Source organism: Aegilops tauschii, chromosome 6, assembly GCF_002575655.3.
Source record: "Aegilops tauschii subsp. strangulata cultivar AL8/78 chromosome 6, Aet v6.0, whole genome shotgun sequence".
NCBI classification, from domain to species: Eukaryota; Viridiplantae; Streptophyta; class Magnoliopsida; order Poales; family Poaceae; genus Aegilops; species Aegilops tauschii.
In genome coordinates, this window is record NC_053040.3 from 407690211 (window position 1) to 407716876 (window position 26666).

Consider the following 26666-nt stretch of genomic DNA (forward strand, 5'->3'; position numbering starts at 1 on the left):
CGTGGTCCGGACGTGTTTTGCCATCCAACAGGGACCTGTATCGGTCCACAGGCCGATCCGAACGTGATTTTTTTTCGCAAACCGGAGACAAACTAAGGGGGGCTTTCGGCCGTCCGGATTGTTGTCACGCCTGCGTTTGACTAACCTGGCCCACCAAAAATCGCTTTCCCCACAATCCAGCGCTTTCCATCCAATGCACGTGTCACTTCATGCGTCGCATTCATGCTGACCCAAAGCATGCAGTGGCCTACATTGATACCGAGCGACGTCACTGGATGGGATGGCGGCGTTGACCTACGCGACCTCTCGGGAGCCATCACTTTAATGTGGAGGCAGCCTCCTGACGAACCAACTTGATCTGGCCGTTGCGCCGCATTGAAGCGGCTGACTAGTCCTTTGCATAGCCTCGCTGCGGCAATTTAAGTCGTGCGCCCGTGATGCACATCCGCACTTCATCCTCTCTGTGTCCCTTCAACTTCAGTGGCGATGCCGAAGTCATGGTTCTCCGCGCCGGCTAGCGGAGGCGGTGGCAGTGGTAGTTCATCATTAGGCAGATCTTGGCGCCGCTGCCCTCGCTCATTGGGCCCCTGGGCATCCATGGCGGTCGGCTCCTCAGGCAATGAGGAGGACCAGACGCCACAAAAATAGCCGCAGCAGCGGCCCCGCTGAGGGAGTCCTGGACTAAGGGGTCCTCGGGCGTCCGGCCTGTTACTCATTGGGCCGGACTGATGGGCTGTGAAGACACGAAGACCGAAGACTATACCCTTGTCCAGATTGGACTCTCCTTGGCGTGGAAGGCAAGCTAGGCGACCGACTATGAAGATCCCCTCTTATGTAACCGACCTCATGTAACCCTAGATCTCTCCGGTGTCTATATAAACCAGAGAGCATAGTCCGGATAGGACAGATTCATTACCATATACTCATAGGCTAGACTTCTAGGGTTTAGCCATTACGATCTCGTGGTAGATCAACTCTTGTAACACTCATATTCATCAAGATCAATCAAGCAGGAAGTAGGGTATTACCTCCATAGAGAGGGCCCGAACCTGGGTAAACATCGTGTCCCCCGTCTCCTATTACCATCGATCCTAGACGCACAGCTCGGGACCCCCTACCCGAGATCCGCCGGTTTTGACACCGACATTGGTGCTTTCATTGAGAGTTCCACTGTGCCGTCGCCAAGAGGGTTGATGGCTCGCCTTGTTGTCAAGGATAATATCATCTCCGGAGGAGCCCTGGCCCCCGGTCAGACCCTCCGACTCGGCGGCTTCGTCATGACCGCCGGCTCGGCCCTTAAGCCGACGATGACCTCTCAAGTCATCAAAAATCGCCTCCGCGTCGATCCCGAATACTCCGCCCGCATGGATCCAGCGGAGTTGTCGTCGTTGAACAAACTCCTGGATCACATGGCCGCCTTGCGGGTCGCTACAGACTACGTTCGGGTCGGGCTTAAACCCGACCAGAGAGAAATTCAAACTCCACCGATCACCCATCAGATAGCGGTAGTCGAGGAGCGGAGCAACTCTTCCACTATATTGAAGACGAATTATGTTCGGATCGCGGATCTTGAAGAGCCGGATACTTTCCGGCAGAAAATCACGTCTCTTCCTCCGAACATAGAGTCGGATGACGAGCCTAAAAAATTTGTCGATATCCCGGAGCCCAGACTGTCCGGCCCGGTAGACCTCCAAACTCCGGATCAAAAATCAGGTCAGGGCTCGGATTCAATTCCACCCACCCACCCGAACATAGATGCTCTCAGGAGCATCAAACAACAGCCTCGGGAAACGGTCCACCACTTCTGGGACAGATTCCTCCTTGTTAAAAACAAGGTAAAAGACTGCCACGACGAAGACGCGATAACAACATTCTGCAACAACTGCGCGGACGAAGGTATCCTTAACGCTATCAATCACCGCCGCATACTAAAGTTCGCGGACAAAATTACAACGCGATGGAAAGCGCCTGGAAAACCCAGGCAGCTTGCTGGGAAACGTTCCGGCTCCCCTTACAGGCAAAAAGGACGCGCCCTCATAGCACACCCAGATGAATAGTCAAAAAACGTAAACCTATTATGTCGCACGGCACCATTCTCGAGGGATGGCTCAATGGCCCATGCAAAATACACACGACGCCGGATACCATGGCAACCCACAGCCTTAGAGCATGTTGGATATTTCAGTAGGTAGCCAAGAGCGGCGAGGACATCCTCACCAAGGACACCCCAGAACAATACCCTCCAGTAAACGAGGACAATAGAGTACTGGCAGTCTTCGAGACATTCGCTTCAAACAACAAGCGTAAAAGGTCACTGGTGCGATCTCGCCGAAGTTTACTAGGTCACTGCAATTAACCCCTGGAACGACACGGCCATAACCTTCAATGCCAGTGACGAACCTAAATACAGAACAGTCCGAGCGCCAACTGCCCTAGTCCTCAGTCCCATCGTGGACGGCTTTCGACTTACAAAAGTCCTCATGGACGGCGGCAGCGGACTAAACCTCATTTACGAGGACACGCTCCACAAGATGGAAATAGACAGGAGCCGCATCGAGAAAAGCAGCACAACCTTTCAAGGTATCATTCCCAGCCGGGAAGCTCAGTGTCCGGGAAAAATTACACTCGATGTGGTGTTCGGCATGCCGGAGAATTATCGGTCCGAAGAAATAACTTTCCAGGTGGCCCCTTTCAACAGTGGGTACCACGCCCTGTTAGGGCGAGAGGCCTTCATGCGCTTTCAAGCCATACCTCATTATGGGTATATGAAGCTGGAAATGCCCGGGCCTAATGGAATAATCACCCTCGTCAGCGATCCGGACATAGCCCTCCGCGCCGAGAATAAAACCGCATCCTTGGCCATCGAGGCATTGTCTGAGGCCCTTGCGGCCGAAGAACTAAGTGCACTACGCTCCACCGTGGATAAGGACGATGTGATCCTGGACAAACGACCCAAATCCACTTCCTTCAAGCCAGCAGAAGAAATAGTCAAATTTCAGGTCCATCCAACAGACCCGAAGAAGACAGCGTCCATCGGAGCACAACTCAGCCCCGCAGTCGACGCCGCACTACGAGACTTCCTGCGCGAAAACTGGGATATATTCGCCTGGCATCCTTCCGATATGCTAGGAATCCCACGCGAGTTGGCCGAACATAGCCTGAACATACTAAAGGGATATAAGTCGGTCAAGCAAACTCTGCGGCGCTTTTCCGAACCCAAACGACAAGCTATGGGGGAGGAGCTAGCCAAACTCATCGAGGCCAGATTCATCACAGACATTAAACATCTAGACTGGCTGGCAAACTTGGTAATGGTACCAAAGAAGGATAAATCCTAGCGCCTATGCGTCGATTTCAAAGACCTTAACAAGGCCTGCCCTAAGGATCCCTTCCCTCTTCCCCGCATTGATCAAATCATTGACGCTACCGCAGGTCACGACTCGCTATGCTTCCTTGATGCATATTCCGAATACCATCAAATCAAAATGAAGAAGTCCGATCAAGCCGCAACAGCATTCATTACACCATACGGGCCGTTTTTCTTCAACACCATGCCTTTCGGGCTCAAGAATGCCGGCGCCACCTACCAGCGCATGATCCAAACATGCCTCGAGAAACAGATCGGCAAAACAGTGGAGGCCTACGTGGACGATGTCGTCATCAAAACAAGACACATCAAAACACTAATACACTACTTGCATCTCACATTCGACAACCTCCGCACATACGACATCAAGCTTAACCCGGAAAAGTGCGTCTTTGGCGTCCCCGCCGGCAAACTATTGGGCTTCATCATCTCCAATAAAGGAATTGAAGCAAATCCAGCCAAAATCCGAGCTCTGTCACAACTAGCCATGCCAACCGAACTCAAAACAGGTCCAAAAACTCGCTGGGTGCGTAGCAGCTTTAAGCCGCTTCATCTCCAGATTGGGAGAAAAGGCGCTGCCGCTTTATCGCCTTCTACGGCGCACCGACAACTTCGAGTGGACGGACGCGGCGGCGGCCGGACTGGAAGAAATAAAAGCCCTCCTGGCGAGCAACCCAATCCTGGCCGCGCCAAACGCCGGCGAACCAATGCTCTTATACATATCAGCAACACACCAGGTGGTGAGCGCCGTCCTTGTCGTCGAACGAGAACAAGAAGGACACAAATTCCCGCTCCAGAAGCCGGTATACTACGTATCCACCGTCCTCACACCATGCAAATCCCGGTACCCTCATTATCAAAAAATAGCATATGCAGTCTTCATGGCATCCCGCAAATTGCGACACTACTTTCAGGAGTGCTCTATCAAGGTGGCCTCCGAAGTGCCCCTCAATGATATAATTAACAACCGGGATGCAACGGGCCGGATTGCCAAATGGGCCATTGAGCTCCTGCCATTCGACATCACGTACAAACCACGCAGAGCCATCAAATCCCAGGTACTGGCCGACTTCGTCGCCGAATGGACAGAAGCCGAACTCCCTAAAGAGTACGGCGTGTATTCCAACTGGGTGATGCATTTTGACGGCTCTAAGATGTTGGCAGGGCTAGGGGCGAGCGTCGTATTAACGTCCCCCACAGGAGACATCGTCCAGTACGTACTCCAAATATTATACACAGACTCCAGCAACACAGCCGAATACGAGGCCTTGCTACATGGCCTCCGGATGGCCGTATCAATGGGCATACAATGCCTGGAGGTGCGCGAGGACTCAAACCTCGCGATATCCCAAATCAATGGACACTTTGATGCCAAAGATCCAAAGATGGCAGCTTATCGCAATGCCGTTTTGAAGATGTCGGCTCGGTTCGAGGGACTCGAATTTCATCACATCACCCGCGAAAGTAACCAGGCGGCAGACGTCCTTGCTCGCATAGGCGTTAAGCGCGACCCCGTCCCACCTAACATCTTCCTCGAAAGGCTCTTTAAGCCATCCGTGGTATGGCAAGGGGGGATAGTCCCGTTCCGAACACAAACACAGATAATGAACACGCCGATATCATCGGAGGCTCAACCACCGAAGTAATACCATCGGCCCACCTCATCATGGCAGTAATTGCCCCGTGGACCAAACCGTTCTTCGCCTACTTTAATAGGAAGGAACGCCCAGAAGATCAGAACGAGGCTCGCTGCATAGTCCGGCGTTCGAAGGCCTACAAAGTTCACGAAGGAGAGCTCAACAAGAAAAGCACTACCGGAGTCCTTCAAAGGTGTATCTCCGAGGAGGAGGGCCGGCAACTCTTGGCAAAAATTCACGCCGGTCTCGGCGGACACCACGCCGCAGCCCGGGCACTTGTCAGCAAGGTCTTCCGTACATGATTTTACTGGCCACGGCCCGGGCAGATACACAGGACCTCGTCCAACGCTGTGTCGGATGCCAACTCTTCGCCAACCAAAGCCATATGCCCCCAACCACTCTACAAACAATCCCCATTACATGGCCCTTTGCGGTCTGGGGCTTGGACATGGTCGGACCCCTTAAAGGGGGAAGCCATAAGAAAAAATATCTGTTGGTCATGGTGGACAAATTCACCAAGTGGATCGAGGCTAGACCAGTTAAAACGGCCGAGTCCGGACCTGTGATTGCATTTATATCCGATGTGGTACACCGTTACGGTGTACCACACAGCATCATCACCGATAACGGTTCGAATTTCACAACCGAGGAGGTGAAAACCTGGTGCGCTAATCTGGGCATTAAGCTCGATTACGCCTCTGTCTACCCCCGCAAACAAACGGTCAAGTCGAGCGAGCTGATGGTCTTATTATGAGCGGCATCAAACCCAGACTAGTGCGTTCTTTGAAAGATTCAGACAAGCACTGGGTCGAGGAGCTCGACTTCGTACTCTGGGGGCTGTGGACCACGCTCAACCGTACTACCGGATACACACCTTTCTTCATGGTGTACGGTGCAGAGGCTGTATTGCCCTGTGATATTATACACGACTCACCTCGAGTGCGTATGTACGAGGAGAAAGAGGCCGAGTTGGATCAGCAGGACAGCCTAGAAGCCCTGGAGGAGGAGGGCGACGTCGCCAAAGCCCGTTCAGCATTTTATCAACAGCAGGCTCGAAGATATCAAAGCAGAGAAGTACGGGCCAAGACTTACAACGTTGGCGAACTCGTTCTACGCTTGCCGGAGAAGAAAAAGGACAAACTCAAGCCCAAATGGGAGGGTCCCTTCATAATTGACGAAGTTCTTACCGGAGGAGCGTACCGTCTTCGTGACGCATCAGACAATCGCCTAGAGCTGAACCCCTGGAACGCGGCCAGACTCCGAAGGTTCTATGCCTAGCGCCGAACCCTTTGTTAGTCTCCTTCTCCCCCACAATTTCCATAACTCTTTCCCCCTTTCTTTTTTTCACAATTTTTTCGCTTTAAAGCTCTCATTCGACTCGACCGAGTACCGCTGACATACACATTCTTACAAACGTATTCCCGTTATACCTGGGGGCTTCTTTTAACATAAGCTTGTTAACATTACCTGCAGAGCATTAAGCTCATCACACATACGCGTCTCTCCCGTATGTCTTTTCTTCACCATTATATGCATTGATATGACTTAAGTTTTGGCCAAGCTGGGTTGCCTGGCTCCTATGCTTACCCCTACGTTCCCGATTGTTCGGCTAGGTGGTAAAGGGATCACCTCTGCGATTGTTACTGCCGGGTCATCCGGATGTGTACCTCGGACTGGGTGAAGCCGAAAGCTAGCGTTCTTAAGGGAATATTTGGTCGGCAGATGAAAACTATTTTTTGCACTCACTCTATTGCGAACCCCCAGAAGTCATACACACTGTGATTTTCACATCACAAATTCAGACATGCCTACTAATGCATGCACACCCAGGGAAAGGAACCCTTAACGGAACTATTCTCCCTGGAAGATGTTTCTTACAACCTCAATGTAATATAACATAACTAGCCGGATATAACTTGTCTGTCCAAGCAACTATGACCCCTACGGTTAGCTTTCCACGCATACCCCGGCCTATTCGGCCGTGACGGTATTCGGAAACACTCCGCACCTTTCGGTCCGGAGGTCGAAGGGAAAAGGTCTGCCATGACAAATGATATAGAATTCGGCTAGAAATTCCACATGGTGAGGAAAGTACATGGTCACTTGGACTCAAACACTTCTGCCTCTATACCATCTAACAGGCAGTCTAATTTACAATCCTGTTGGGAATATCTGGCGGCCACCTCTACTTGGTCATATACTAAACTAACAGGAATTTCTTCCCCATCTGGCCCTACCGGTCCGACCCGCGCCATGTGATTAGGATCAAGCTTGGTATAACGAGTCATCACCATGGCCCAAGGCTCTCGCGCACCCTCTCGACAGGCCGATATCTTCCATAGCCGGATACGCCGCCGCGCTCCTTTGAACCGCTCTACAAGCTCCTCCGTACTTCCTGGAGGGGAGGCGGATGGCCATAGAGCCTTGGCAACACTCCGCATCGCTAGCCGCGCCTGTTCATGTACTTACGACGGCTTTTGCAACAGATCATTCGATGATCGGACACCTACTCTTCAGGACGGCCCGTTAATATACCTACAATCATAGCTATATCAGTTTTTTCCATCGCCCAACTACTCTCAAGATAGTTCAGAAACATACTGAATATGCCGCCCCGAAGCTGCTTGTTTTCCTTCACGGAATCGGCTAGCTGGGCCCGCACATCTTTCAGCTCTTCGCCTAGCTGGGTCTTGCAATCCTGGAGCTGGTTTTTCTCAATAATGGCCTGCTTCAGCACACGATCGCCTGTAGCTTGTAGCCTTCTGGCTTCCTGCTCATTCGCTTGCGCGACTTCCAACGCCTCTTTGAGTCCCCCTGACCATTATGTCACGGTATAAGCAAGAATGTTAGTATTCGGGGCATATAAGTATATTTTCTTGTTGAAAGGCAATATTACCAGGTGACGCCTTCTTGGACTTTTCCAGTTCGGCGGTAGCAGCATTTAGCTGCGTCCGACATTGTTCCAGCTCTTGGGATAGCAGGTTGTTCTTCTCTGTAAGAACATGGCAGTACAACGATCCTTAAGTCAGTTGTACCAATTGCTTTCAGTCCCAGGGGCTACTGGCATACGGTTATCTTATTCGAGCAAAGAAAACTTACCCGCACATCTGTTAAATACTACTTCGTGGCTCTACTAAGCCCATTTCGAGCAGTTCAGATATACGCATCGGCCGAGCTGAAGGCATTGAATGCCTCTTCCGAAAACTCAGGGTCTCGTAAAACAGCCCTGCAGTGCCGATGATTCATGGCGATCTCCACTTCCGAGTTGGTAACGGACATATTCTCCGAACCCTCAGCCAAAGGACAGTCCGGCACTGTTGCTATGTTGGCTCCCGCCGTTCTAACAGGGTCTAAATCCCGGGCGCGGGGAGTAGGGTTAGCCGGACCCTCGGATTTAGTCCGGTGGACCTTTTTCCTGGTGTCAAACAAAGCGTACAAGTTACAATTGGATGTGACTGTCGAAGTATACCTTTAAATCCGTACCTCTTTGACGAGGGACCGGTCGTGATTTCACCGACTTTCCGTTTAGAAGCCTTGCTCGGTGTCGGGGCCGCCCCTGGAGTAGTCTGACACGCCGAACGTCTCCCCTATGGAGCACGAGACAGTGCGATGGGTGAGGCAGTGCAAGGAAGCTCTTTCGAGAGAGATTTTTTCTCAACGACTTGCGTGGGAAGCAGGAAGAAGACCAGGGTAATCAGCGATAATGGCCACCTCCGTGCCATCGTAGCTCGCCTGATAAAACACCCCTTCCGCGAGTACCACGAATATATCCGGATCTTCTTCATACCCGGGATCCAGCTCCCGGTTGTGGTCCTCAGGCTGTGGGCGGGGCTATAAAACCCCTCGGTGATTCTTCGCCAATGCTGTTATAAGCGGATTAGGAATTTGTCAAAAGTAACCCGGGAAGCGAAATGAGTAAAGTAGAAGGATTGGGGCTTACCCAACTGGGAGGATTATACATAGAATATCCATCTCTGCGATTGATTCGAAGAAATTCCTCTTCCTCCCCTTTGAACAGCTCGGCCAGTATTTTAGCCAGAGCGGCGGGTGTGCCCGGACCTTTTCGACCACAGCGGGAGGCGTCGTCCTCCCTGTTGTAGTGCCACATTGGGAGCCCTCTGTATTGAAGCGGCTGAACCCCTCACGTTATGGAGGTCGCCATTACCTCAACCATTGTTAATCTGGACTGGGTGAGCGTCTTTATCTCGCCCAAGAGTTGACGAACCTCCGCACTATCATCCTCCTCAAGGCTCCTGGGGCGCCAACTATGGCGTTTCTTTAGCGGAACGCTTGCAAATTCAGGGAGACCCTTTCGAGGTGGGTCGGGAAGCGCTACGTCCTCGATGCAGAACCACTCGGAAAGCCATTCTTTAGGTGCCTTCCTTGGTGTTCCGGACGGATATCCGGTATCGGCGATGCGCCACACTTCGGCTCCGCCAACTTCAAATATTGACCCCTCATGGTTACGCGGGACAAGACAAAACAATTTTCTCCACAGTTTGAAATGGGCTTCAACACCCAGAAATAGCTTGCATAAAGCAACATAACCTGCGATGTGCAGGATAGAGGCGGGTGTGAAGTTATGTAGCTGAAGGCCATAATACTCCAGAAGCCCTCAGAGGAACGGGTGGACTGGAAATCCGACGCCTATTATCAGATAGGGGACGAAGCACACTCGCTCCCCCCCCCCCCGACAGATTGGGGGAATCTTCCGCCTGAGTCACACCATTGTAGGAAGCTAGCCCTGCTCGAACAGGGACCAGATCCGCGGGAGGAAGAAATCCCTGCGTCTGTAACTTTGCTAACTGACTGTGAGGCGCGGAGCACTTCTCCCACTCGCTTTTCTTTGGGCTGGAACGAGAGGAGGAGCTGGGAATGCTATCCATGTTGGAATGGTTTCTCCCAGCGGTCTCCGGGGATCTCCTCGGTGTGGTGTCGTGTGGATCTGAGATCCAGTAACTTTAATAGGTGCGTTCCCTTGCATGGATGGGGTGTTATTTGCAAAAATGCCCTGACTTTCCGCATTCGCTCGACACGTGGAAAGACGAAGTTATTAGCGCGCAGAAGCCGAGGGGAACAATGTTGAGTCAGCAACCGAATACATTATTTGGAGAAAGGAACCCGCCTTGCAATGCCGTAGACAATCTGAACGCCGAACACCTTGGCATTGAAGCCTGGTTCGGGGGCTACTGAGGGAGTCGTGGACTAAGTAAGGGGTCCTCGGGCGTCCGGCCTGTTACTCATTGGGCCGGACTGATGGGCTGTGAAGACACGAAGACCGAAGACTATACCCTTGTCCGGATTGGACTCTCCTTGGGGTGGATGGCAAGCTAGGTGACCGACTATGAAGATTCCCTCTTATGTAACCGACCTCATATAACCCTAGATCTCTCCGGTGTCTATATAAACCGGAGAGCATAGTCTGGATAGGATAGATTCATTACCATATACTCATAGGCTAGACTTCTAGGGTTTAGCCATTACGATCTCGTGGTAGATCAACTCTTGTAACACTCATATTCATCAAGATCAATCAAGCAGGAAGTAGGGTATTACCTCCATAGAGAGGGCCCGAACCTGGGTAAACATCGTATCCCCGGTCTCCTATTACCATCGATCCTAGACGCATAGTTCGGGACCCCCTACCCGAGATCCGCCGGTTTTGACACCGACACCCGCCTCGTTGCGGAGGCCGCTCTGGCGGACGAAGAATTCGTCTGTCAGATGGAGATCATGACAGAGCGTTTGCTTCATCGGATGGGCCCGACGCCACCATCACTCGCACGAGTCAAGGAGGAGCCACCGTCGCTGTCTTGCTACCGCGTGAAGCGGGAGCCGACGTCCCCACTTCGGCGGGTCAAGGAGGAGTCCGCGTCGCCCCTGTGCAACCGCTGCGTCCAGATCGGACGCCATGTCAACGAGGAGCCGATGTCGACCCCGTGCAACCCTGGTGTCCAGATCGAAGTCGTTGCATCAAGGGTGACCCCGTGTCGCCGGCGGTGCACAGTCGGTACGCCCGCATTGATGGGCCCGTCGCCGCAACCGCCACTCCATCAAGGAGAGCTGCCGCACACGACCACAAAGGCGCGAGGCCGCATCCTCCAGTACCTCAGAGGCGGCGGTGTCGGCGGTCCCTCGGGCTCGAGGGTCGTTGTTACTGAGGAGGAGCACGCGGCGAGGCAGCATGCCCGATACGACCAGCGCACGCTAAGGGAGTCCTGGATTAAGGGATCCTCGGACGTTCGACCTGTTGGACATGGGCCGGACTGATGGGCCGTGAAGATACAAGACAGAAGACTCTTTCCCGTGTCCGCATGGGACTCTCCTTGGCGTGGATGGCAAGCCTGGCATTCGGATATGAAGATTCCTTTCTCTATAACCGACTTTGTATAACCCTAGTCCCCTCAAGTGTTTATATAAACTAGAGAGTTTAGTCCGTAGAGGCAATCATAATCATACAGGCTAGACTTCTAGGGTTTTAGCCATTACGATCTCGTGGTAGATCAACTCTTGTAATACTCATATTCATTAAGATCAATCAAGCAGGAAGTAGGGTATTACCTCCATAGAGAGGGCCCAAACCTGGGTAAACATCGTGTCCCCTGTCTCCTGTTACCATCGACCTTAGGCGCACAGTTCGGGACCCCCTACCCAAGATCCGCCAGTTTTGACACCGACATTGGTGCTTTCATTGAGAGTTCCGCTGCGTCATCACCAGAAGGTTCGATGGCTCCATCAATCATCTAAAACAGTGCTGCCCTGGAGGAGGTTTTCCTCCCCGGCCAGATCTTTGTGTGCGGCGGCTTCGCACTGTGGGCCAACTCGCTTGGCCATCTAGAGCAGATAGACAGCTAAGCCCCAGGTCACCAGATTAGTTTTGGAAATCTAGACTATGTCGCTGATATCCGAGGAGACTTGATCTTCCAAGGATTCGCGCCCCCAACCTCCACTCTGGCCTTAGATCCAGAGCGCACCGCCAGGTCCGAAGACGGGATCCCTGAGCTCGCCGGACTATCTGCGGCCACTAAGCCCATTATGGGAGAGCCGGGCGAAGAAGTGTCGCTGGCAACCATCATGAAGTCGAACCCTTCTCCGGACACTGGCTCCGAATCCGCGGAGTTAGCATCGTGTGAGTTCGGCCAAGGAGTCTCCCTCTCGTCGTACTCCACGGGCTCTCTTCTCTCGAGCCAAACCTCGCCTTTAAGCGAGGCTCTGGACTTAATGCGATCCCTTGTCATTACGGAAGAGCAATGTACGAACTATGCCCAGCCCAGACTAGGGGCTGAGAGCAGGGAATTTCACGTCCCACCCACCACCCACTTTATAGCCACTGTAGAGGACTTAACCGACATGCTCGATTACGGCACCGAAGACATCAACGGTATGGACAACGATGCCGGAGAAGAGCAGGCCCAAAACCCGCCGTTCACCGGACGCTGGACGGCCACTTCTTCGTACGACGTGTACATGGTGGATACACCCAAAGAGAATAGCGGCGATGACAAGGAAGATCCAGTCGAGGATAAACCTCCTGAGATACAGCCGAAGCGCCGAGTCAGCGGCGCCGCTCTAAATCACGCCGTGGAAAAGACAGCAATATCGGCACAGGAGAAAACAATACTCTAGACGATGCCGAAGACAATGAAGACCCCGTTGAGCCAACTTCCGAACACGACGAACAGGAAGATGGGCGAGTCAGCCCCGATGAACAGGGCGTAAACGAAGACTCGGAGGACAGCAATTATCTTCCGCTCTCCGAGGATGAGGTGAGCCTCGGCAACGAGGATTTTATCGTGCCTAAGGAACCTCTCGAGTAGGAGCGCTTTAAGCGCCGGCTAATAGCCACTGCAAGGAGCCTGAAAAAGAAGCAGCAGCAGCAGCTTCAAGATGATCAAGATATGTGATACGTCTCCAACGTATCTATAATTTATGAAGTATTCATGCTATTATATTATCTGTTTTGGATGTTTATGGGCTTTACTAAACACTTTTATATTATTTTTGGGACTAACCCATTAACCGGAGGCCCAGCCCAAATTGCTGTTTTCTTGCCTATTTCAGTGTTTCAAAGAAAAGGAATATCAAACGGAGTCCAAACGGAATGAAACCTTCGGGAGAGTTATTTTTGGAATGGAAGCAATCCAGGAGACTTGGAGTAGACGTCAGGGAAGCTTCGAGGAAGCCACGAGGCAGGGAGGCGCGCCCTACCCCCCTGGGCGCGCCCCCCACCCTCGTGGCTCCCCTGACCGACTTCTTTTGTCGATATATGTCCATATACCTTAAAAACATCGGGGAACAGAATAGATCAGGAGTTCCGCCGCCGCAAGCCTCTGTAGCCACCAAAAACCAATCGGGACCCTGTTCCGGCACCCTGCCGGAGGGGGGATCCCACACCGGTGGCCATCTTCATCATCCCGTCGATCTCCATGACAAGGAGGGAGTAGTTCACCCTCGGGGCTGAGGGTATGTACCAGTAGCTATGTGTTTGATCTCTCTCTCTCTCTCTCGTGTTCTTGAGATGGTACGATCTTGATGTACCGCGAGCTTTGTTGATATAGTTGGATCTTATGATGTTCTCCCCCTCTACTCTCTTGTAATGGATTGAGTTTTCCCTTTGAAGTAATCTTATCGGATTGAGTCTTTAAGGATTTGAGAACACTTGATGTATGTCTTGCATGTGCTTATCTGTCGTGACAATGGGATATCACGTAAGTCACTTGATGTATGTTTTGGTGATCAACTTGCGGGTTCCATGACCTCGTGAACTTATGCATAGGGGTTGGCACACGTTTTTGTCTTGACTCTCCGGTAGAAACTTTGGGGCACTCTTTGAAGTTCTTTGTGTTGGTTGAATAGATGAATCTGAGATTGTGTGATGCATATCGTATAATCATACCCACGGATACTCGAGGTGACATTGGAGTATCTAGGTGACATTAGGGTTTTGGTTGTTTGTGTCTTAAGGTGTTATTCTAGTACGAACTCTATGATAGATCGAATGAAAAGAATAGCTTCGTGTTATTTTACTACGGACTCTTGAATAGATCAATCAGAAAGGATAACTTTGAGGTGGTTTCGTACCCTACCACAATCTCTTCATTTGTTCTCCGCTATTAGTGACTTCGGAGTGGCTCTTTGTTGCATATTGAGGGATAGTTATGTGATCCAATTATATTATTATTGTTGAGAGAACTTGCACTAGTGAAAGTATGAACCCTAGGCCTTGTTTCAACACATTGCAATACCGTTTACGCTCACTTTTATCACTTGCTACCTTGCTGTTTTTATATTTTCAGATTACAAAAACCTATATCTACCATCCATATTGCACTTGTATCACCATCTCTTCGCCGAAGTAATACACCTATACAATTTACCATTGTATTGGGTGTGTTGGGGACACAAGAGACTCTTTGTTATTTGGTTGCATGGTTGTTTGAGAGAGACCATCTTCATCCTACGCCTCCCACAGATTGATAAACCTTAGGTCATCCACTTGAGGGAAATTTGCTACTGTCCTACAAACCTCTGCACATGGAGGCCCAACAACGTCTACAAGAAGAAGGTTGAGTAGTAGACATCAAGCAGTTTCTGGCGCCGTTGCCGGGGATCTGAGTGCTTGAAGGTATATCTTTAGATCTTGCAATCGAATCTTTTTGTTTCTTATTTTAGCACTAGTTTAGTTTATAAAAGAAAACTACAAAAAAATGGAATTGAGGGTACCTCATATGCTTCATCTTTTTAATATCTTTCATGAGAATATGGATTCCGAAATTTGTGCTCAAGTACTAGAAGAAGATTTTACATAGAATGCTTGGCATAAAATATGTGAATGATGAGCAGGATTGCAATGTTGTTAGTACCAATTCTTTGAATACCCATGATGCTAATGATATGCAAAGTCACAAGCTTGGGGATGCTATGTTTGATGAAGATGATATGTTTAGTCCCCCAAGTTTTGATGAGCAAATTTATTATGATGAAAGCATGCCTCCTATTTATGATGATTATTGTGATGACACGTATGCTATAAAGAATAAAGATAACCATGAAACTTGTCATCATGATTTTAATTTTCAATTGGATTATGCTTCACATGATAGTTATTTTGTTGAGTTTACTCCCACTATTCCGAATGAGAAGAATTTTGCTTATGTGGAGAGTAATAAAATTTCTATGCTTGTAGATCATGAAAAGAATGCTTTAGGTGCTGGTTATATTGTTGGATTAATTCATGATGCTACTCAAAATTATTATGAGGGAGGAACTTATGCTTGTAGGAATTGCAATAATATCAAGTTTCCTCTCTATGTGCTTAAAGTTTTAAAGTTATGCTTGTTTTACCTTCCTATGCTAGTTGTTTCATGTTCCCATAAGTTGTTTGCTCACAAAATCCCTATGCCTAGGAAGTGGGTTAGACTTAAATGAGCTAGTCATATTCTTCATGATGCTCTCTTTATGTTTCAATTCTTATCTTTTATGTGAGCATCATTGAAATCATCATGCCTAGCTAGGGGTGTTAAACGTTAGCGCTTGTTGGGAGGCAACCCAATTTTATTTTTGTTCCTTGCTTTTTGTTCCTGTTTAGTAATAAATAAATCATCTAGCCTCTGGTTAGATGTGGTTTTATGTTTTAATTTGTGTTTGTGCCAAGTAGAACCTTTGGGAAGACTTGGGTGAATTCTTTATGATCATGCTGTAAAAAACAGAAACTTTAGCGCTCACGAGATTAGCTGCCATTTTTTACTGAAGAGTGCTTTTAAGTTGATTCTTTATGCAGATGATTAATAGAAATATCCCTCAGGTCTAACAATTTAGTTCCGAATTTTTGGAGTTCCATAAGTATACGTTTGATACACATTACTACAGACTGTTCTGTTTTTGACAGATTCTGTTTTCTATGTGTTGTTTGCTTATTTTGATGAATCTATGAGTAGTATCGGAGGGTATGAACCATAGAGAAATTGTAATACAGTATATATTACGCCAATATGAATTTAGAATGATTTCACAACAGTAACTAAGTGGTGATTCATTTTCTTATACTAACGGAGCTTACGAGTTTTCTGTTAAGTTTTGTGTTGTGAAGTTTTCAAGTTTTGGGTAAAGATTCGATGGACTATGGAATAAGGAGTGGCAAAGAGCCTAAGCTTGGGGATGCCCAAGGCACGCCAAGGTAATATTCAAGGACAACCAAGAGCCTAAGCTTGGGGATGCCCCGGAAGGCATCCCCTCTTTCGTCTTCGTTCATCGGTAACTTTACTTGGAGCTATATTTTTATTCATCACATAATATGTGTTTTGCTCGGAGCGTCAATTTATTTTGTTAGAATTTGCTTGATGTTATTTAGAACAATGTTTTGCATCTTTTATTTCAATAAAAGTGGCATTGATAGCATTTACTATGCCTATTTTACAAGTCTTCATGTTGCTGTTTGAAAATAGAAAGTCTACCGCTGTTGCAAAAATTCCCTAGAAAAGTCAGAATGTGATAAAATGTTGAAACCTTTTGAATAATAAGCTCTGATAAATTTAATACAGTGGGAATTTTCGTTCATAATTTTTGGATCTAGGGAAGTATGGATCTTGCTGCATTCTTTACAGACTGTCCTGTTTAGGCAGATTGCTGTTATATTTGCATTGTTTGCATATGTTTGCTTCTTTAATGATTCTATTTGAGGATAGGACTATTAAATATGCAGATGAATTTAGTATGCAATGTTGAATAATAATTTTAGTGATTTGCTACAGTAGAGTATGACAAGGTTTTTGTATTGGTTTATACTAACTTATCTCACGAGTCCTTGTTGAGTTTTGTGTGGATGAAGCTTTTGAGATTTAGGGAGACCGTGATATGAGAGGAATTAAGGAGACACAAAAGCTAGTTGGGGATGCCCAAGGCATCCCATGATAATATTTCAAGAAGTCTCAAGCGTCTAAGCTTGGGGATGCCCCGGTTGGCATCCCACCTTTCTTCTTCGACAACTATCGGTTAGTATCGGTTGATCCTAAGTTTTTGCTTCTTCACGTGATGTTTGCTATTCTTAGAATGTCATTTTATTTTGTTTTGCTTGCTGTTTGAATAAAGTATCAAGATCTGAAATTATTAAATGGGAGAGTCTTCACATAGCTAAATAATTATTTAACTACTCATTGATCTTCACTTATATCTTTTTGGAGTAGTTTGTCATTTACTCGTGTGCTTCACTTATATCCTATGAGTAAATAGTTGAATGATGTGAATATCATAAATCTGAAATTATATATGTTTTATATGGTTATCCCATGGGGAGTAATGACTTCACATATGAGAAGTAGAGGTGGTAAATTTATTGAAGGTTAGCAAACATTGTATTGGTCACTTGAACAATTCATGAAAGAATATTGAGGGAAGAGAGATTTCACATATAAATATACTATCTTGGACATATTTTATGATTGTGAGCACTCATTAAAATATGACATGCTAAAAGGTTGATGTTGGACAAGGAAGACAACGTAATGGGTTATGTTTTCTTATATCTGAAATAAAGTGTATTGTCGTGGATCATTCAACATGCTGAGCTTGCCTTTCCCCCTCATGCTAGCCAAATTCTTTGCACCAAGTAGAGATACTACTTGTGCTTCCAAACATCCCTTAAACCAGTAGTGCCATGAGAGTCCACCATAGCTACCTATGGATTGAGTAAGATCCTTCAAGTAAGTTGTCATCGGTCCATGCAATAAAAATTGCTCTCTAAATATGTATGATCTATTAGTGTGGAAAAAATAAGCTTTATACGATCTTGTGATGTGGAAGCAACAAAAGCGACGGACTGCATAATAAAGGTCCCTATCACAAGTGGCAATACAAAGTGACGTTCTTTCGCATTAAGATTTTGTGCATCCAACTATAAAAGCGCATGACAACCTCTGCTTCCCTCTGCGAAGGCCTATCTTTTATTCTTGTCTTATACCTTATGCAAGAGTCATGGTGATGTTCACCTTTCCTTTTTACATTTTATCCTTTGGCAAGCACATTGTGTTGGAAAGATCCTGATATATATATCCAATTGGATGTAAGGCATCATGAACTATTATTGTTGACATTACCCTTGAGGTAAAAGGTTGGGAGGCGAATCTATAAGCCCCTATCTTTCTCTGTGTCTGATTAAAACTTTGAACCCATAAATATCGCGTGAGTGTTAGCAATTGTGAAAGACTAAATGATAGTTGAGTATGTGAAGTTTGCTGAATCAAAGCTCTGACATAGACTCTTCCTGAAAATAAGATGAATTGTAATTGTTTTATGACTAATAACACGGTTTGTTAGTTTTCAAGAAAGTTTATGATCTATACTTTAACATGTGAATAGTTTGTTACTCGATCATGAAAAGTTTTATGAGTTGAGCTACTGTTATGACATATAATGATGCTAGAAAAGGTGACTGAAATTATCATTGATCAAACTTGTGCACCTGCTAGCATTCACACTTCATAAATTATTTCTTTTATCATTTACCTACTCGAGGACGAGCAGGAATTAAGCTTGGGGATGCTGATACGTCTCCAACGTATCTATAATTTATGAAGTATTCATGCTATTATATTATCTGTTTTGGATGTTTATGGGCTTTACTAAACACTTCTATATTATTTTTGGGACTATCCTATTAATCGGAGGCCCAGCCCAAATTGATGTTTTCTTGCCTATTTCAGTGTTTCGAAGAAAAGGAATATCAAATGGAGTCCAAACGGAATGAAACCTTCGGGAGAGTTATTTTTGGAACGGAAGCAATCCAGGAGACTTGGAGTAGACGTCAGGGAAGCTTCGAGGAATCCACGAGGCAGGGAGGCGCGCCCTACCCCCCTGGGCGCGCCCCCCACCCTCGTGGGCCCCTCGTGGCTCCCCTGACCGACTTCTTTCGCCTATATATGTCCATATACCCTAAAAACATCGGGGAACAGAATAGATCGGGAGTTCCACTGCCGCAAGCCTCTGTAGCCACCAAAAACCAATCGAGACCCTGTTCCGGCACCCTGCCGGAGGGGGGATCCCTCACCGGTGGCCATCTTCATCGTCCCGGCAATCTCCATGATGAGGAGGGAGTAGTTCACCCTCGGGGCTGAGGGTATGTACCAGTACCTATGTGTTTGATCTCTCTCTCTCGTGTTCTTGAGGTGATACGATCTTGATGTACCGCTAGCTTTGCTATTATAGTTGGATCTTATGATGTTCTCCCCCTCTACTCTCTTGTAATGGATTGAGTTTTCCCTTTGAAGTAATCTTATCGGATTGAGTCTTTAAGGATTTGAGAACACTTGATGTATGTCTTGCATGTGCTTATCTGTCGTGACAATGGGATATCACGTGATTCACTTGATGTATGTTTTGGTGATCAACTTTCGGGTTCCGTGACCTCGTGAACTTATGCATAGGGGTTGGCACATGTTTTCGTCTTGACTCTCCGGTAGAAACTTTGGGGCACTCTTTGAAGTTCTTTGTGTTGGTTGAATAGATGAATCTGAGATTGTGTGATGCATATCGTATAATCATACCCACGGATACTCGAGGTGACATTGGAGTATCTAGGCGACATTAGGGTTTTGGTTGATTTGTGTCTTAAGGTGTTATTCTAGTACGAACTCTATGATAGATCGAACGGAAAGAATAGCTTCGTGTTATTTTACTACGGACTCTTGAATAGATTGATCAGAAAGGATAACTTTGAGGTGGTTTCGTACCCTACCATAATCTCTTCGTTTGTTCTCCGCTATTAGTGACTTTGGAGTGACTCTTTGTTGCATGTTGAGGGATATTTATGTGATCCAATTATGTTATTATTGTTGAGAGAACTTGCACTAGTGAAAGTATGAACCCTAGGCCTTGTTTCAACACATTGCAATACCATTTACGCTCACTTTTATCGCTTGCTACCTTGCTGTTTTTATATTTTCATATAACAAAAACCTATATCTACCATCCATATTGCACTTGTATCACCATCTCTTCACCGAACTAGTGCACCTATACAATTTACCATTGTATTGGGTGTGTTGGCGACACAAGAGACTCTTTGTTAATTGGTTGCAGGGTTGTTTGAGAGAGACCATCTTCATCCTACGCCTCCCACGGATTGATAAACCTTAGGTCATCCACTTGAGGGAAATTTGCTACTGTCCTACAAACCTTTGCACTTGGAGGCCCAACAACGTCTACAAGAAGAAGCTTGAGTAGTAGACATCAATATGCTCAACGATAGATGGACTAATGTCCTGGCAGTCGAGGAATACGGCCTCGAGCGCCCAACCAAAAGTTACCCGAAGCGCAAATTGCTACCTCAATTCGATGATAAGGCGCTAGAACCCATACCATCAGCGCATAATGCGGCTGACCGACCACCACGTGGCCGGGACAAAGCGGCAACTCAAGCCGAACACCAGCTCGTACTACCTCGCCGTAAAGGCAGAGATAAAACAGCTCGGGGATATACATATGACCTTCGGCAGGACCTGGATAGTAGAGCAGGACAGACCAGATCGATCTACGGATCGCGGGGGCGTGCCCCGACACGTGACGACAGCTATCTAGCCGGACATGACAAGCATAATCATGCCCGGGCCAAAAACTGCAGACGGACTCCATCCGAGCTATGTCGCGACGTGGCCCGATATAGAGGCGCCACACACCCCCTTTGCTTCACTGATGAAGTAATGGAGCACGAATTCCCAGAAGGGTTTAAACCTGTGAACATCGAATCATATGATGGGACAACAGACCCCGCGGTATGGATCAAAGATTTCCTTCTCCATATTCATATGGCCTACAGTGATGGTCTTCACGCCATCAAATACGTCCCACTAAAACTCAAGGGACCAGCTCGGCACTGGTTGAACAGCCTACCCCAAAACTCCATTGGCAGCTGGGAGGACCTGGAAGACGCCTTCCGCGATAACTTCCAGGGTACATACGTCCGACCTCCGGATGCCAATGACCTAAGTCACATAGTCCAACAGCCTGGAGAGTCAGCCAGGAAATTCTGGACTAGGTTCTTAACTAAAAAGAACCAGATCGTCGACTGTCCGGATGCCGAAGCCCTAGCGGCCTTTAAACACAGCATCCACGACGAATGGCTCGCCCGACACCTCGGCCAGGAAAAGCCGAAGTCCATGGCAGTCCTCACGGCACTCATGACCCGCTTTTGCGCGGGAGAAGATAGCTGGCTAGCCCGTAGCAATAACAATGCAAGCGAACCTGGCACCTCTGAAGCCAGAAATAGCAATGGCAAGCCCCGACGAAACAGACACAAGCGTTGAAGCAACGATAACAATACCGATGACACGGCGGTCAACGCCGGATTCAGTGGCTCCAAGTCCGGCCAGCGGAAGAAGCCATTCAAAAGGAACAACCCGGGCTCATCCAACTTGGACCGCATACTCGATCGTCCATGCCAGATACACGGCACCCCCGATAAACCAGCCAATCACACCAACAGAAGTTGTTGGGTTTTTTAAACAGGCCGGCAAGTTAAATGCCGAGAATAAGGAGAAGGGGTCGCAAAGCAAGGACGATGACGAGGAGCCCCGTCTGTCGGTGTCAAAACCGGCGGACCTCAGGTAGGGGGTCCCGAACTGTGCGTCTAAGGCGGATGGTAACAGGAGGCGGGGGACACAATGTTTACCCAGGTTCGGGCCCTCTCGATGGAGGTAATACCCTACTTCCTGCTTGATTGATCTTGATGATATGAGTATTACAAGAGTTGGTCTACCACGAGATCGTAGAGGCTAAACCCTAGAAGCTAGCCTATGATTATGATTGTTGTTGTCCTACGGACTAAACCCTCCGGCTTATATAGACACCGGAGGGGGCTAGGGTTACACAGAGTCGGTTACAAGGGAGGAGATCTACATATCCGTATTGCCAAGCTTGCCTTCCACGCAAAAGAGAGTCCCATCCGGACACGGGACGAAGTCTTGAGTCTTGTATCTTCATAGTCCAACAGTCCGGCTAAAGTATATAATCCGGCTGTCCGAGGACCCCCTAATCCAGGACTCCCTCACCGTCCACGAAACACAGGGGGATAGAAGAAGTTTCCCCCTCAGGTCAAAACGGTGAACATGATATACGCTACCCATATCCCCAAAAGGGAGCGCAAGCGCGCGCTCAGGGATGTCTATGCGATAGAGCCAGTCACCCCAAAATATAATCCATGGTCGTCATGCCCGATCACCTTCGATCGCAGGGACCATCTAACCAGCATCTGTCATGGCGGTTCAGCCGCACTGGTCCTCGACCCAATAATTGATGGATTCCACCTCACGCGAGTCCTCATGGACGGTGGCAGCAGCCTCAACCTGCTCTATCAGGATACAGTGCGCAAAATGGGCATCGATCCATCAAGGATCAAGCCCACAAAAACTACCTTTAAAGGAGTTATACCAGGTGTAGAGGCCCGCTGCACAGGCTCAATCACATTGGAGGTCATCTTCGGATCCCCAGACAACTTCCGAAGTGAAGAGTTGATCTTCGATATCGTCCCCTTCCGCAGTGGCTATCACGCACTGCTCGGACGAACCGCATTCGCTCGATTCAATGTGGTGCTGCACTATGCTTATCTCAAGCTCAAGATTCCCGGACCACGCGGCATCATAACAGTCAATGGAAACACGGAGCGCTCCCTCCGTACCGAGGAGCACACCGCGGCCCTGGCAGCGGAAGTACAGAGCGGCCTTTTAAGGCAGAATTTTAATTCAGCGGAAGCTCCCGGACAATGTCAAACGAGTCCGGACTACTACGCAGCATGACAATCCGGCTCATCAGGAGTTAGACAAGCAATTCGACCTCCGTCTCAGTCCCGACCAAGTGGCAGCATACGTACCGCACGTACATAACTACGCACTGAAAATACCATGGGCAGAGACGGAGGCCTAGCCAGACGGTGGTCCATAATATGACTCGACCTTCCTTGGACACACATACTTTCACTTTTCATTTTATCCTTTTCAGGTTTCTTTTCTACAGGCCCCTCGCGGCGGCCTGCTCATCGGTCCTTTTGAAGGACGGATACACCAAGGCGGCAAGTAGCACAGACGCGTGGAGGGAATTTCTAGATGTTTTTCTCGGCAATCATTCTACCTATTTTCAGGACCCACACGCAAGCTCCCCCCTTGATCTCGGCATGTTAAATAGCCAGGTTGCTTATCGCACTATTTGTACAAATATGCTTTGACGTATTAATCAAATTATAATGAAAATAGTTTGCGGCCCAACTTATGTGGCATTAGCTTACTACTTCATTTTTCGCTATTCTTATCGATTGCACCCGTACACCTTGGTACCCTTTAAATTGGCTAGGGGCTTCACTGCGCTCCATACTATGGCAACAAAGTCTGAACACTTTTATAGTACAGTTTGGCACCCCGAATTTTAGCATTATATGCATTGGCTCCGAATCACGTCTTTGGTCAATAGTTGGGTTGCCCGGCTCCTATGCTTACTACGTTACGTTCCGCTATATCGGCTAGGGTAGTAAAGGGAGAACTACTGCGATTGTGTTTCTGGTTTATCCGAGCAAACACCTCGGTAGAGAAAGCCAAAAACTGACTGTCATGATGTGGTGAGAGCTGGTCAGCTATTCGGAGGTTCAAAATCTTTTGCGATTTTTTCCGCCTTATGCGACGGATCGGCCTTCATCCGATCAGGTGTTTACAACACCCTAGTCCGGATCAAATACTAGCTAGGGGTTGCGCCTACATTTCTATTGTCAAACTCCTATGGCTAAGTGAGGGCGATAAAGCCACATAGTCCGATTGCCTGGTTCGTTGCGCTAAACACCTCCTTTAAGGACCAAACTTTTGGATCAAGAGTGTTTAGTTTTCATCCCGAACACCCCCGTACTACCTACGTGGGGGCTGAAGCCGACGACTGGCCAACTCTCGGATTTAACAAAACGGTCGCACAGGAGGTAAAATAACAAGCATTATATTACATATCAGCTTTGTTTCACCATACAGGACAGGATAACATGAATATATTCATTCAAAAATAATGTCCTTAGCACACTGCTCCGCTACAATGTGGGATCCCTCCAGGACATCATCAAAATACCGCTCGGGTGTGCGGTGCTCCTTGCCAACGGGCGGTCCCTCGGTCGCGAGCTTGACAGCGTTCATCTTCGCCCACTGCACTTTGACACGGGCGAAGGCCATCCGCGCACCCTCAATGCAGACTGACCACTTGATGACGTCAAGCCGGGGGCTTGGATTGACCAGCCGCTTCACGAGCCCGAAATAGCTGCTGGGCATGGCTTCGGCAGGCCATAGCCGGATTATCAAATCCTTCATGGCTAGTTCGGCCACCCTATGCAGTTCGACCAGCTGTTTTAGCTGATCGCTAAAGGGCACCGGATGTTCTGGCGCAAGGTATTGCGACGAAAACAGCTTCTCCGTCGTGCTCCCCTCTTCGGCTCGGAAGAACTCCGCAGCATCGGCAACACTACGCGGTAAATCCGCAAACGCTCCTGGAGAACTTCAAATCCGGGTTAGTAAGAGATACCTCCTCTTCACATATTTGCTCTGCATAATGAAGGCCTTACCCGCCGCGATTTTTCTGGCCTCTTCGATTTCCTGGAGGGCGCCCTGGGCTTCAACCCGGGCATCTTGTGCTCTTTGGCGAGCCTTGGTGAGTTCGGTCCCTTGATCCGCATTATTGCGCTCCAAGGACTCGCATTTCTTCATGGTGTCTTGGAGCTCCTGCTGGACCTCATCAACTCTGGCCTCATTTTTTTCACGGGCGGCTCGCTCCTTCGCTGCTTTCTTTTGGGCCTCGGCTAGCGCCTTCTTGAGGGTTTCCATCTTGGTCGCCTCTCCTACAAATATCATGGCACTCTGATCAACACAAACAATTCATATCTCTCTATATCTGAGTAGGTCATTACGTACCTTGCTTATCCTCCAGCTGCTTTCTTGTTTGGCCGAGCTCCTCCTCGGCCCGCTCCGGCCTCTACTTCAGTCCGGAGACTTCGGCGGCATGAGAGGTCGTAGCCAACAACGACGCCTGCTTATTTCACATAGACATGTATGGTTAGTCTCCTGCGAAAATCATTTGATCCTCAGTCCGGCTTTTCTTTCCGTACATCGGACAGAGTCTCAGGGGCTACTGTCTATACTATGGCATTCTTTTTACATAAATTATGTTGTATACCTCAAAGCCTGACAGAAGGCTGGTGCAGGCTTCGGTTAGTCCGCTTTTAACGGACCGAACTCTCTCAACCACCGTACGCATAAGGATACGGTGTTCCTCAACAATGGAAGCGCCTTGCAGCGCTTCCACCAGATTGTCCGGTGCCTCTGGATGGATAGAGGACACCGGCGGAATAGGCGCACCTTCTTCTTTCAAAGGGGCATGCTTGCCTGATTCTGGAGCCGTATTGGACTCCGTAATGATATCCGGCTAGGGGACGAACTGGATATGGCCCCCATCGCGAGTCTCCAGGGGGACTTGCTCCCCCATGTATCTGGTGACCGAAGGGTCACCCTCTGGTGCCACCCGGACGGCCTCCTAAGCCTCTCCCTGACCTGGGAAGGTCCTTCAGGGCAGCACCTCGGCGTCGCCCTTGGCCTTCGGAGAGAAAGCCGCCGCCGGCGACTCGCTCTCCATCACTTTTGAATCCAGCGAACCCCCCGATGAGGATCGCTGGGACGTGTTGTGAGCCGGACTGCAGTGCATGATTCAGCACGTCAGCTCTACAAAGTGAAGAAGGTAGATATATGAGTGCGCCAGTGCCTTTGAGTACTTACGATTCGGCCAGGGGCTTATCCCTGGGGCGGCACTCTGAGCTGCTCTCAGTGTCCAACGTGGTGTTGTCCGCGAGGGAGGCTCTCCCCTTCTTGGATGCTTCAGCCTCCGGATGTGTGGAGGCCGCCCTTTTCTTCCTCCTCCCCTTAGGGGGGGAGTTGCTTTCTTCCTCCTCCTCCTCCTCCTCGTCGTCGGTGGCAGGTGGGGAGTGGGTCTCGGCGTCTTCGGACATCACGTCCGAAGTGCCCTTATGGCGGAGGCCACCTCTGGTCCCCTTGGCCTTCTTCTCCGGCGCCTGGTAGGGCGCCGGAACCAGCATCTTCGTCAGAAGCGGGATTTCTGGGTCTTCGGGCAGGGGAGCCGGACACTTGATCTGCTCCACCTTCTTTGTCCAGCCCTGAAAAAGTAAGATGGGGAAGCTCAGACATTCTCCTTGAGTATGTAAGTAAAGGATACACCTTGAAAATACGAAAAACTTACCGGACTGGCAGGATGGGTCCGGTTGTACCCACGGTCTTCGGTCTCCTTCTGCCACGTCTCATTGGCTTTGAAGAGCACCTTCCAAATGCCTTCGTGCGTAACACCGAAGAAATGTTGCAAGGTCTGGTGCTTGGCCGGATCGAACTCCCACAAATTGCAGGTCCGGCTTTGGCATGGAAGGATCCGGCGAAAAAGCATCACCTGGATCACATTGACAAGCTTGATGTTCTTGTTGACCATGCTCTTGATGCGCATCTGCAGCGCTGTTAGCTCGTCTGACGAGGCCCAGTCCAGGCCCTTCTCTAGCCAAGAGGTGAGCCACATTGGGGCCCCGGACATAAATTTGGGAGCCGCGGCCCAGGTGGTGTTGCACGGCTCTGTGAAATAGAACCATTGCTGTTGCCACC